General features: G+C 33.5%; 1 long non-coding RNA gene across 2 annotated transcripts; it reads right to left on the bottom strand.

Moving 5' to 3' along the window:
- Positions 1-7,007: 7,007 nt before the first annotated feature.
- On the bottom strand, positions 7,008-10,498 carry LOC131611585 (uncharacterized). Of its 2 annotated transcripts, none has more exons than XR_009287030.1 (4): positions 10,375-10,498; positions 10,100-10,281; positions 7,669-7,767; positions 7,008-7,118 (listed from the first exon to the last, which is right to left on the bottom strand). It is a non-coding gene; the product is annotated as an uncharacterized LOC131611585 (long non-coding RNA). The 2 variants fall into 2 exon arrangements; XR_009287031.1 differs by lacking the exon at positions 7,008-7,118 and adding an exon at positions 7,481-7,558.
- Positions 10,499-10,714: the final 216 nt, after the last annotated feature.

Here is a 10,714-nt window from a genome sequence, read left to right as displayed (position 1 = left end):
GGCTCTCGGAGACACCATCTGTCTCGCTCTTCTGAGATCTAAATTGGCTAATATGTTGTGACCCCAAGAACAAAAAGATAAGTAAAATTGAGTTTTGTGCGACATAGATTAATATTGATGGAAAGGTAAGGTTAAGCTATATTGAGCTGAAGACAGATGAATATTTCAAGCTTATGTAAAAAACATATCATCGTAGACCAACAGATGGACTGATCGAGTTTGATAAAATAATTTCTAAATCTATCAATGACATAATCAAGATGATGAAACGTCCAGAATCATCTAGTTAAGTTTTGTTATTTATTATTCTCTTATCAGTTATGTGATTTTTTTATGTTAGGTTATGTTAATTGTCAAGTGTTAAGTTACATTTATTATTCCGTAGTAATAATAAAAGTGATTAAGTGTTATCTAATAAATTGTACAGTTGACAAATTTCTCAAGGTAATGGTTATTATGTTATATGAAAATTTGTGTTCTAAAAATGTCTATAGATGTTCTATTATATTTCTGTTAGATATATTTTTCTAATACATGGGAAGAGGAATTTGAGTTGGTATGTAAATGTGTTATTTTTGTTATTACCTCATATTATTTTGTTGTGCTTGATTTAATATAAGTTGTTGTTTTAGATTGTTTGTCATTGAGTTGATTGCTTAATATGACAAATGAAATTGTTGAACAATCACTTGAATGCTAACACACAATGTTGTTGGGTGACTCTTTGGATGGTTGGTTTCCATTATGTGTCAGGCGGCTGCAGCAAATTGTCCATAATTAACTACTAAATGTAATCCTTTTATATTGTGTCTGAAAAAATGTGGAGAAAGTGTAATCTATTATGTAAACCTTTTATTATGTAATTTTTTTTTCAGTTTCTCAATATGAATATTTATGGTACTGGAAAAGTGTGTTGCTAGATGATGACGACCTACAAATTTTAGAAAATCCTGAACTACAAGTTAATCAACTACAAATAGCCAATGCACATGGCTATATTAATGTAGTATAAAACATATTGTATTCACAGAGACCAATTATAAAGTACCGTTATCTATTGTTCTAATGTTTATCTAAAGTTATGAAAAAGACTAGTTTTTACGCGAAAGACGAAAATAATAGATCTTTTTCCAGAAAGCAAGAAATATATTAGAACAAAGGGTCTTGAAACGAGATTACGAAAATGGGACCTAAACCACTAGAGGAAAATTGCCCATCAATTGAAATTTAACTTAAGTAAAACAAATGGTTTTTGTCCAACTCATAGAAATTGCAATTGGCATGAGAAATATTTCTGATAAAGGACCACCTCCAAACAATCGCTTTACAACCCCAAACCATATCTCTGGTGTCCAATTTGCGGACGACACAATAATTATAGCCGAAGGAGATACCGCAAACTTGTGAAGTATGAAATCTATCCTTAGAGGTTTTGAGTTGATGTCGAGTTCTAGGATTAATTTTCATAAGATTAATATTTATGGGGTTAATGTAGGTGATTGGTATTTGGAAGTCGCGTCTTCCTTTCTATCTTGTAAAGTGGGGTCCTTTCCGTTTAAATTCCTTGGAGTGAGGGTGGGTGACAATCCTAGGAGGCTATCAATATGGAAAGATCTCATTATGATGTTACGAAAAAGATTGTGCGTTTGGAGAGGTTCGCATCTTGGTATGACGAGTAAAGTGGTGTTGATTAACTCGGTTCTTAATGCAATTTCGATCTATTCGCTTTCCTTTTACAAGGCCCCTAAGATGGTTTTGAATGAGGTTAGATCAATCCAAAGAAAGTTTATTTGGACTGGAGGTGATTTAAAAAAATTGATTAATTGGGTGTGTTGGTATATGGTGTGTAAAACTCGGGAAGAAGGAGGTTTAGGAGTTAAAAATGTGGAAATAATGAATGTGGCTTTGCTTAGTAAATGGAAGTGGAGAATTCTTACGGACAGGAAGGCGGTTTGGTGTGATATTCTAGAGGCAACATATGGTAACACGAAGTTGAAAGTTTTGGTATGGGATGTGTCGGTAGTGGATAAGAAAGACTCTATTTGGTGGAGAGATATAATCATATCGGATAATTATGATAACCTTAATTTTTATCACTTCACAGGTGCAATTAAGTGTAATGTTGGAAATGGGGCTTACATATCTTTGTGGTATGCGTTTTGGACGGGCTAGCAACCTTTGATGGAAGCCTTTCCCGATCTTTTCTTATCGGCTGAAAATTTTTTGGAGGCTATTAATCGTGCAGGTGATCATGATAGAGGATGATGGAGATGGAATTTGGAGCGGCTGTTTGGGGCTAGCAGTGACGAGAATTTCGCTGCTGCCGGGAAGCCTTTGATAGCTCAAATTCAGAAGCTGGCAGCTTGTCTACAGCAGCATACCGTGAAGGAAAATGAAGGGGACGATTTTATGTGGAGACTGAATTTGGATGGTATCTTTTCGGTTAAATTGTGCTATAACCGTTTCAAAGGCAAACTCTCGGGGCCGTCTATGAATCACAACAAGGTAATGGCTTTATCCCATCTTTGGAAGATCAAAGTTCCTTCGAAAATCTTATTTTTTGGTTGGAGATTTATCCTCAATAAACTTTCTACTAGAGATCATTTGGTGAGAAGGGGTATTTTGGTATAAGGTAATGCTTCCATTTGTGTCATTTGCTTATTGGAGGAAGAAACTTTATCGCACTTGTTTAGATCTTGCGAAGTTACATTACGTATATGGCGAAGGGTGTTTATGTGGCTAGGAGTTAATGACGTTTTGTCTCTAGAGGAGTTTGTGGATTTCTTCCATAATTGTGCTAGTTTTAATTGCTTGACCAAGAGGAGGATAGCAGCAGTAGTCTGGCTAGCTACGGTTTGGAGTTTTTGGCTCAAGCGTAATGTGGTGATTTTTAAAGATGAGTCTTTTAGTTTCACCGAGTGTATGATGGAGATTGTTTACACTTCTTGGTGTTGGCTTTGTTCCTTCTATAAGAAGGTGAACGTTTGTAATTTTTATAATTGGAATATTCTACCACTCTCGTGTTTTGAGATGTAGGAGCTTTCCGTTTGTTTCACGGTAGAGCATCCCTTTTGATCCCTTTAATTCCATTGCTTATTAAAAAAATAGAAAAATATAAAAAGTTTACTTGAAAAAACAACATATATTTTTAAATAATATAATAAGTTGATAAAATAGAAACCAAACTTACTCTTTCTATTCATGTCTTTGATTGCTAACAAAAACAAGAAACAAACAATGAAACAATATTATGACTTCCAAGTAGAAACAAATATACAAAATTTGTTTTTTCTCTCGGCACCGATTTACACTGGGGTATTTATTTATATACTTTTTGTATTTAGTTTTTTTCATAGTTCCGATCAGGTTATTACCAATTCATTATAATAATTCATCATAATAACAAATTTGTAGTTTTTGTTTAGGACATCAAACAAGTTTAAAGCCAACCAAAATCAATTTTGACTAAGGGATGTGAAAATGCCAAACAAACTGATATCTGCAGTTATAATTGCAGGTTTGGCAAATAAACATTAATGTTTAATTTTGGTGGTATCTTATTCATGAAGTTCCTCAAAAATCACTAGATATATAAAATTGCAAGTACCACTATAACTAATCACAATTTTGGACAAGCATTACAATTGTGGGTGCCTTAATCAACGAAATTAAGAATAATAAAAATCTCTTTTGGATTTGAAAAAAAAAAAAAGCAAGAATAATATTAACTCATAAATTTTAAAATCGCTAACATTTCCTTTTCATACTCCTACTCATGAACCCTCTTAAAAATTTTGGTAAAATTAATTAGTCTTGAAATATTGATAATTAAATGTCTGTTATATTATCATGAAACAATAGAAAATGAAATCCCCTCAATCCGAATAAAAAATAGTAGACTGTTATTTTGACCATTGTTATGGTCACAATATTTTTCTACATGCTATATAGTAGTGTTGATTTCGATTTTTATAATCCTTTATTGCTACTCGATATAGCCAATCAACTGTTGATATTTATTTAGTTAGAGCTTTCCAGGTTTTTTCCCAGCCAATTTATTCAGCAGATAAAAAAATTCTAATGAAATTTTTTTTTACACTGCATAGTACATTGAGTGGGAGAAAACATGGAAAGCTCTAGCTAGACGGATAATGATCACAAAATTGGCAATATCGAATAGTGATAAAGAATTATAGAAATTGAAATTAACAAAACTGCATAAAAATTGAAATTAACATAACTCCATAACAGATAAAAAAACTTTTGTGATTACAATACCAATCAAAATATATGCCTTCACAACACATTCTAAATAGGTACTGAATACTAATTTTAAAATAGTACCTTAACTTTCTTATTTTTATACATATGCTCATTACCTTAACTTTCTTATTTTTATACATATGCTCATACACCCTAGAAAATCACTACAAATATAGAACTGCAAGAAAATTAGAAGGTATTTAAGGTTGATACATAATTTAAAGAGAAAAAAAAGTTATAGAAATAAAAACAACAAGAGAAGAATAAAATAGCTGAAAAGACAAAAAAAAAGGTACATATGATAGGAAAGGGTGTAAGCATTTGTTATCTTTCTTTTGTCCTACGTAAATAGCCTATGTGGTTCCATTCCAAAGATACTTTTATTTTTCACTTATGTTTGTCATCCACAATTTTTTATAAGACTCAAATTAATCTTTTAACTTTTTTATAAAAAAGAACGCATAAAATATTATTTAGTATAAGTTAAATATCTGGTATGAATAAAAAATATGATGGCACTTTCAAATAATTCAATATGTATTCTTATCGATATTTTAAAATAAATCAGTGGGTGAAAAAACTTACAAGAGAATTGTGAGACTCGACTGTTTTTTCAAGTAAGATGTCAATACTTGTAAATGACAGTGCCACTCGGGAATTCAAGGTTTTCAGAGGATTGAGACAGGAAGATCCCTTATCTCCCTTTCTATTTTCAGTTGTGGCTAAGGGTCTTACTGGATTGGTCAAACAAGTTGTAAATCTTGGGAAGTTCAGGAGCTTTGAGATCAATAATACTGTATCATATAACATACTGCAATTGGTTAATCACACATTATTGTTGGGTGATGGCTGCTGGACAAATCTACAGGCTTTAAAATCAATATTAAGGGGATGTGAGTTTATTTCAGGGCTAAGGATAAATATATGGGAAAGAAAAAGTGTATGATGTCGGAGTAACTGATCAATTCATGGAGGATGCTTCCCAATTCCTTTTTTGCAAAGTGGATGGAATTCCTTTTAAATTCCGGGGTATTAATATAGGGGGAAATCTTAGAAGATACAATTTCTGGAATCAATGCTTGCAATGTTACAATCTAAACTGTCTGTTTAGAAAAAGAAACTGTTATCAATAGGAGGAGGGTTTCACTTATAAATTCTGTACTCACTAACATACCAGTATATCAGCTCTCTTTTTTCAAAGTTCCAATGAAGGTGGCGCAAGAGATAATAGGTTTACAAAGGAAACTCCTTTGGCTTGGAGATTTTGAGAAAAAAGGTATATGTTAATTAAGTTGAGATAACAATATAACATATGTAGAGAAAACAATGATGATTGTTTGGGCATTAAGAATATTCAATTGTTAATAAATACCTACTAAGCAAGTGGCTGTGGAGATTCGTTGTGGATATAGATGCTATTTGGTTGGGTATTTTGCAGGAACGTTACGGTTATCTGTAGAAACGATTATGGTTCAAAGTGAGAGCCTGTTTCCGTCTCTCACCCCAATGCAGTGGCAGGTTGTTCTACTGGGATTTTTGACAAAGCTGTTGAATCTGCTTGTGTGAAGTTAGTGCCTAAAGAATCAGAAACTGTGAGCAATGGAGGTTTTGTTCCTGTTTTGATGAAGGACTGTAATGGCTGTTTTGTTGAGAATGATGTTTCTCAGGCAATTGGCAATGTGCAGAGTCGGTTATTTCTGTCTGCTTGTTCCGAGGACTCTCGTGTGGCAGACACGGTTTTGGAGTGTAATGGCTTGGTTTCTGTTGCTGGTGGAGATAGAAATCTGAATGATGGGGCTGATTCTTTTGTTCCGGTGATTGGTGGGGTGGTGGGAGGAGTAGGCATCAGTCCTAAGCATAGAAGGAGAAGGAGTTTGGCAAAGGTTGCAGGACCTTTGAGAATGAAGAATTCTAGGGGGGTAAAGAAGAAGACAGGAAATGATTTAGAGGCAGAGGGAGTACTGCTATCTGCAGCGGCCAGAAGTAGAGGGAAGAGAGTTGCAGTCGTGAATTCTGGTGGGATGGAAGTCGTAGCGGAATCTGGGCATACAGCAGGCGCTGTTTCCTCGGCAGGGGGCGGCTGCTCACAGTGCTGTTAGTGCAGCAGATTCAGATATCATCCGTTGTAATCAAAGGATCCTTTGTAATTTCGGCCTTGATACGGGGGAGAAACTTTGGAAGGCAATATCTAATTTAGGGGTGGTGTCGAGTGAATTAAAAGGTAAAGAGACGGGAAATTCATTTGGAAGGAAGGCGAATCATAATCTTTCTCAATGATTGTTGGATCTCTAAATATTAGAGGAGGGAGTAGTAGAGTTAAGAGAAAGAGGATTAGTAGTATTATTCAAAGAGGTAAGACGGATTTGTTCTTCATCCAAGAAACTAAAATGAATTTAATATCGGAAACGGTGGCTAGGAGTTTTTGGGGCAATTCGGATTGCGATTTTTCTTTTTCTGAGTCGGAAGGGAGGTCGGGTGGCATTCTTATTTTATGGAAAGCTAGTTCCTTATCGGTGGTTTTAAGTTTTTGCGGGCCAGGTTACCTTGGTATCAAGATAAGATGGAGGGATCAATATTATTATTGTCTTAATGTTTATTCTTCTTGTGTGTCGTCTTTGAAGCGCTCTTTGTGGAATGAGTTGGTAGACTTGAAGAATAAATACACGGATGGGGATTGGCTTATTGGAGGGGATTTTAACGCTATCAAGAAGAGAAGTGAGAGATTTGGCACATCTTTTTCTTCCAAAACAATTGCATCATCCAAAACATTGTTATTTTTTACACAAGTCAAAAGGATGCTAAATATCTACTTTTTCTTCTTGCCAGCAACTGTAACCTTTTTACCCTTCAATATCCTGCAATTGCATCAAACCATTACAATCACAAAACAGAATAACAGAAAACCAAAAAAAAAATAATATAAAGGTGAAAAACATTCTACATTAGTGTACATAAAACCATTCTACATTTGCCACGAATGTATTTCAAACGGCCTACATATCACTAAATAATCTATGTAGATAAATCAAATATTGCAACATGCACTTGGCTATACTCAAAATTATCATCAATTATAGTAAGATTTCAATATACCTATACAACCTTCAACTCAATCATGAATTGACACCATTCCTCCTTAAGTTCATCCAACTTAGATCTTGAGTAAGTAGCACACTTGAAGTCATCAAAGTACTACAAAATAATATAACATGGTATGTTTAAGTTAAATACCTCATTCTCGTACTCTTTTGACAATCGATCGGCATTCATCCATTTTTTATCCATGGAATTATCACTAATTAAGGTAAACAAAAACACTATAATTATTCACACAACTATTTCAAAATAAGCTAAGCAAAAAACGCTAATTAATCACGCAACTATAGCAAAAGAATAACTAATTACCTGTAGAGAAAGTCAGCAACTTCTGGAAACACACACTGTAAGATTCTTGAAAACGAATCGAACTTCACTCTTCACAAGTAACCCCTAACAAAGATATTCCTAAAAATATAAAATAGAAAAGTTAATTGAAGAGAAAAAGAAGGAGAATTGAATTTATATTTAAACTAACTATATTTTCTAACTAGTTATAGAATTAGATTTATATTAAAATTGATATTAAAACAATACAGTTTACGAACAGTACTAAGATGCTAAATAAACATTATATTATAGTGAAATTACTTGTGAAATTAACATGAATAATTAACATGAATAATTGGTTTATGATATCAGTGCTATTTTCTAAAGTTTATGATGTTGAATTTCAATTACAGTGAAGAGACGTGCAAGATAATAAGAGTTCTCCTGTCCATTATATTATAGTGTTAACATAAGTCTGTAAAATAGTTTTATAGATAGTGTCTATCATCTTTCAAATTTATTATGTTAATGCATGTAATATTGAACAAACACATATCAATATCATAATATTTTTTTAATTGTTTAAAGTCATGTGGAGTATTGTGTAATTACCACCACACTAAAATTAACAAGAACATTGAGTGAAAGTAACAAAAGTAAAAGTGTTGGTAATGTTGTATACAAGCATTCTTTGAAATAGGGAATAATCATGTTGGTACTGGATTTGAGAACATTAGTGAACAAATCTACTAATTCATCTTAAAGGACAAGACTCTTGAAGCTTACACTATAACAAGTTCTTGAAGCCTATCAAGTTCTTTTCTACCAAGGAACTCTTGAAGCTTAGCCTATAACAGTAGTTAACAGAATAACATTAAGTAAACTTCTAGACATCAGTGGCAGACTGCCAAGTAAATTCTTCATTTGTAAACTTAAGTACAAACATAGTATTGAACAAAACATAGTAAACGACTAAGTACTGCAGTTTTACTTGACGATAAGAAGATCAAAGTTAAGTTTACACTAAGTCATGAATTTTTATTTTTCAAACTTAATCAAGTAGTTGATATATAAAAGAACTTATGCACAACTGAATCACATTCATGTTGTCAAACAAATTCATTAGCAAACTTAAGTGAAAACAAAACAATTTCATCACATAGCAAGGCACTTAAATTCGACAGTGTCTAATACCAATAAATTTACCATCTATAAACAAAATACAATCAAACAGATACAAACCCATGAGAACTCAACTAGATAAAATCTCTCACTCACTGATCCCTCAATTTTCCCGCCAACAAATAGAAAACCTAACATGCATTTCACTAAGCTAAAATTATACATCTATTCCCTTGAGTTAGGAAAAGACATTGACATCTCACTCAGTTGCCTGAATCTCCCATAGTAGATGAGTGCAATTTGCCACAAGATCATACAAGAATGTCATTAGATGCTCAATTTGTCTCTAGGTTCTTAGCATGTATGCACCTAACTTGAACGTATACTTTTGTTTTTGTTTTGAATGTTTGAGTGGGAAAATATATTCAGTTTATTTGCAAGTACTTTTATAGGTATTATCTATATTGAACCCGGAAGCTTATATATTGACATTATGTGGTAGGCACATTTAAATTTGCAAAATCGAGCTATAGCAAAAGGCGGCGGTTCAAAAAGATCTTCTTTATTTTTGAAGACAACCACAACGACTATTTATCATGCAATAAATGAATCTGAGAAGGCTTCTTATGTTGCACATATTAACAGTTACTTGGATGAAGATAAATTCATGAAGCAGTTTCTTCCAACTGATACATCTGCAAATGGATTGTTTGATCTTGCTAAAGATGGAGTTCTGCTCTAGTAAATGATCGGCGCACAACACAAGATCAATCTTTTTTTAAAAGACTAACATTTTTGCTGTCCAGTTTTATTGGTTATTTTACTACTGAAGCAAGCTTATTAATATAACTATTCCTTGGACCATAGGTGAACAGTGGTTAATATTAGTATACAGGATATGGTTGAAGGAAGAGTAGGTTCAATCTTCTTTTTTGTCCGCCAACAAAAGATTAAAACCACAACTACAGCATAATTTGACAGTTGAGAAACAATCACTTACATGTAAGGTAAAGAAATTCAAAAACCTCACTCAAAATCCATCAAACTTATCATAAAGACGATCGAGTTAGTTTATCCATAAGACACAAAACAACACAGACACGCGTTTCACTTTATCCGAGTTAACAAATTCAAAAACAATCAAATAATCGGAATATGTAATCGAAACAAACCTATAAATGTATTAGTAGAGATTCAAATTTAAATGAGAAGTTGTGACTTATTCAGTAACTATATTCATAAACCCTCATCAATCCAATAAACACAAACATATAACACAATACTCCACATCAATAAAAACAAAAAAGGGTGAGAAAAATGAAAAATTAATGGAGAAGCTGTGATTTACTAGTTTTGTCTACCCAGCAATTTCTTCAGCCATAGTTCAACCAAACAATTTTTCAGCAACAACAGCTATTCAAGATAATGCTCACAATCTCCACCGTGGAATCGAAGAAGAACGGTGGAATGGGTGACTCAGAACCGTTTCGGTGACGGAGGAGGAGATTTGATGACGTTGGGACGAAGTGGCTAGCGGTGGAGATTTGATGAAAGGGAAAGGGCGTTCATATTATTCAATGAGAGAAGACGAAGAAGAAAAGAAAGTGGAAGAGTGTGACTCACCTCGCGACGGCGCTACTGCAGAAATGAGAGAGAGTGTCCGATTGAGAGAGATGATGGAATGAGGGTTGAATATGAAGTATCGATTGAGAGAGGTGGAATCCAGATTCAAGAGTTTTTCAGAAACGTTTTGAGAGAGAAGAGATTAGAGAGTTAACGTTTCTTCTGGAAGCAAAACTAGTTTTAGTGTTTTTAAAAATTAGACATAAATAACCTTAGGTAGCGCTTTTTTAAGCGCTTTCTAAACATATCATTTAGCAGCGCTTTTTAAATATCCTATAGCAGCGCTTTTATGAAGCGCTGGCTAACGTGGTCCTTTACTAGCGCTTTTGTAAAACACTTT

The sequence above is a fragment of the Vicia villosa genome, linkage group LG6, assembly GCF_029867415.1.
Source record: "Vicia villosa cultivar HV-30 ecotype Madison, WI linkage group LG6, Vvil1.0, whole genome shotgun sequence".
Lineage (NCBI taxonomy): Eukaryota > Viridiplantae > Streptophyta > Magnoliopsida > Fabales > Fabaceae > Vicia > Vicia villosa.
The sequence above is the reverse complement of the archived record's forward strand: the minus strand, read 5'-3'. Positions and strand labels throughout refer to the sequence as shown.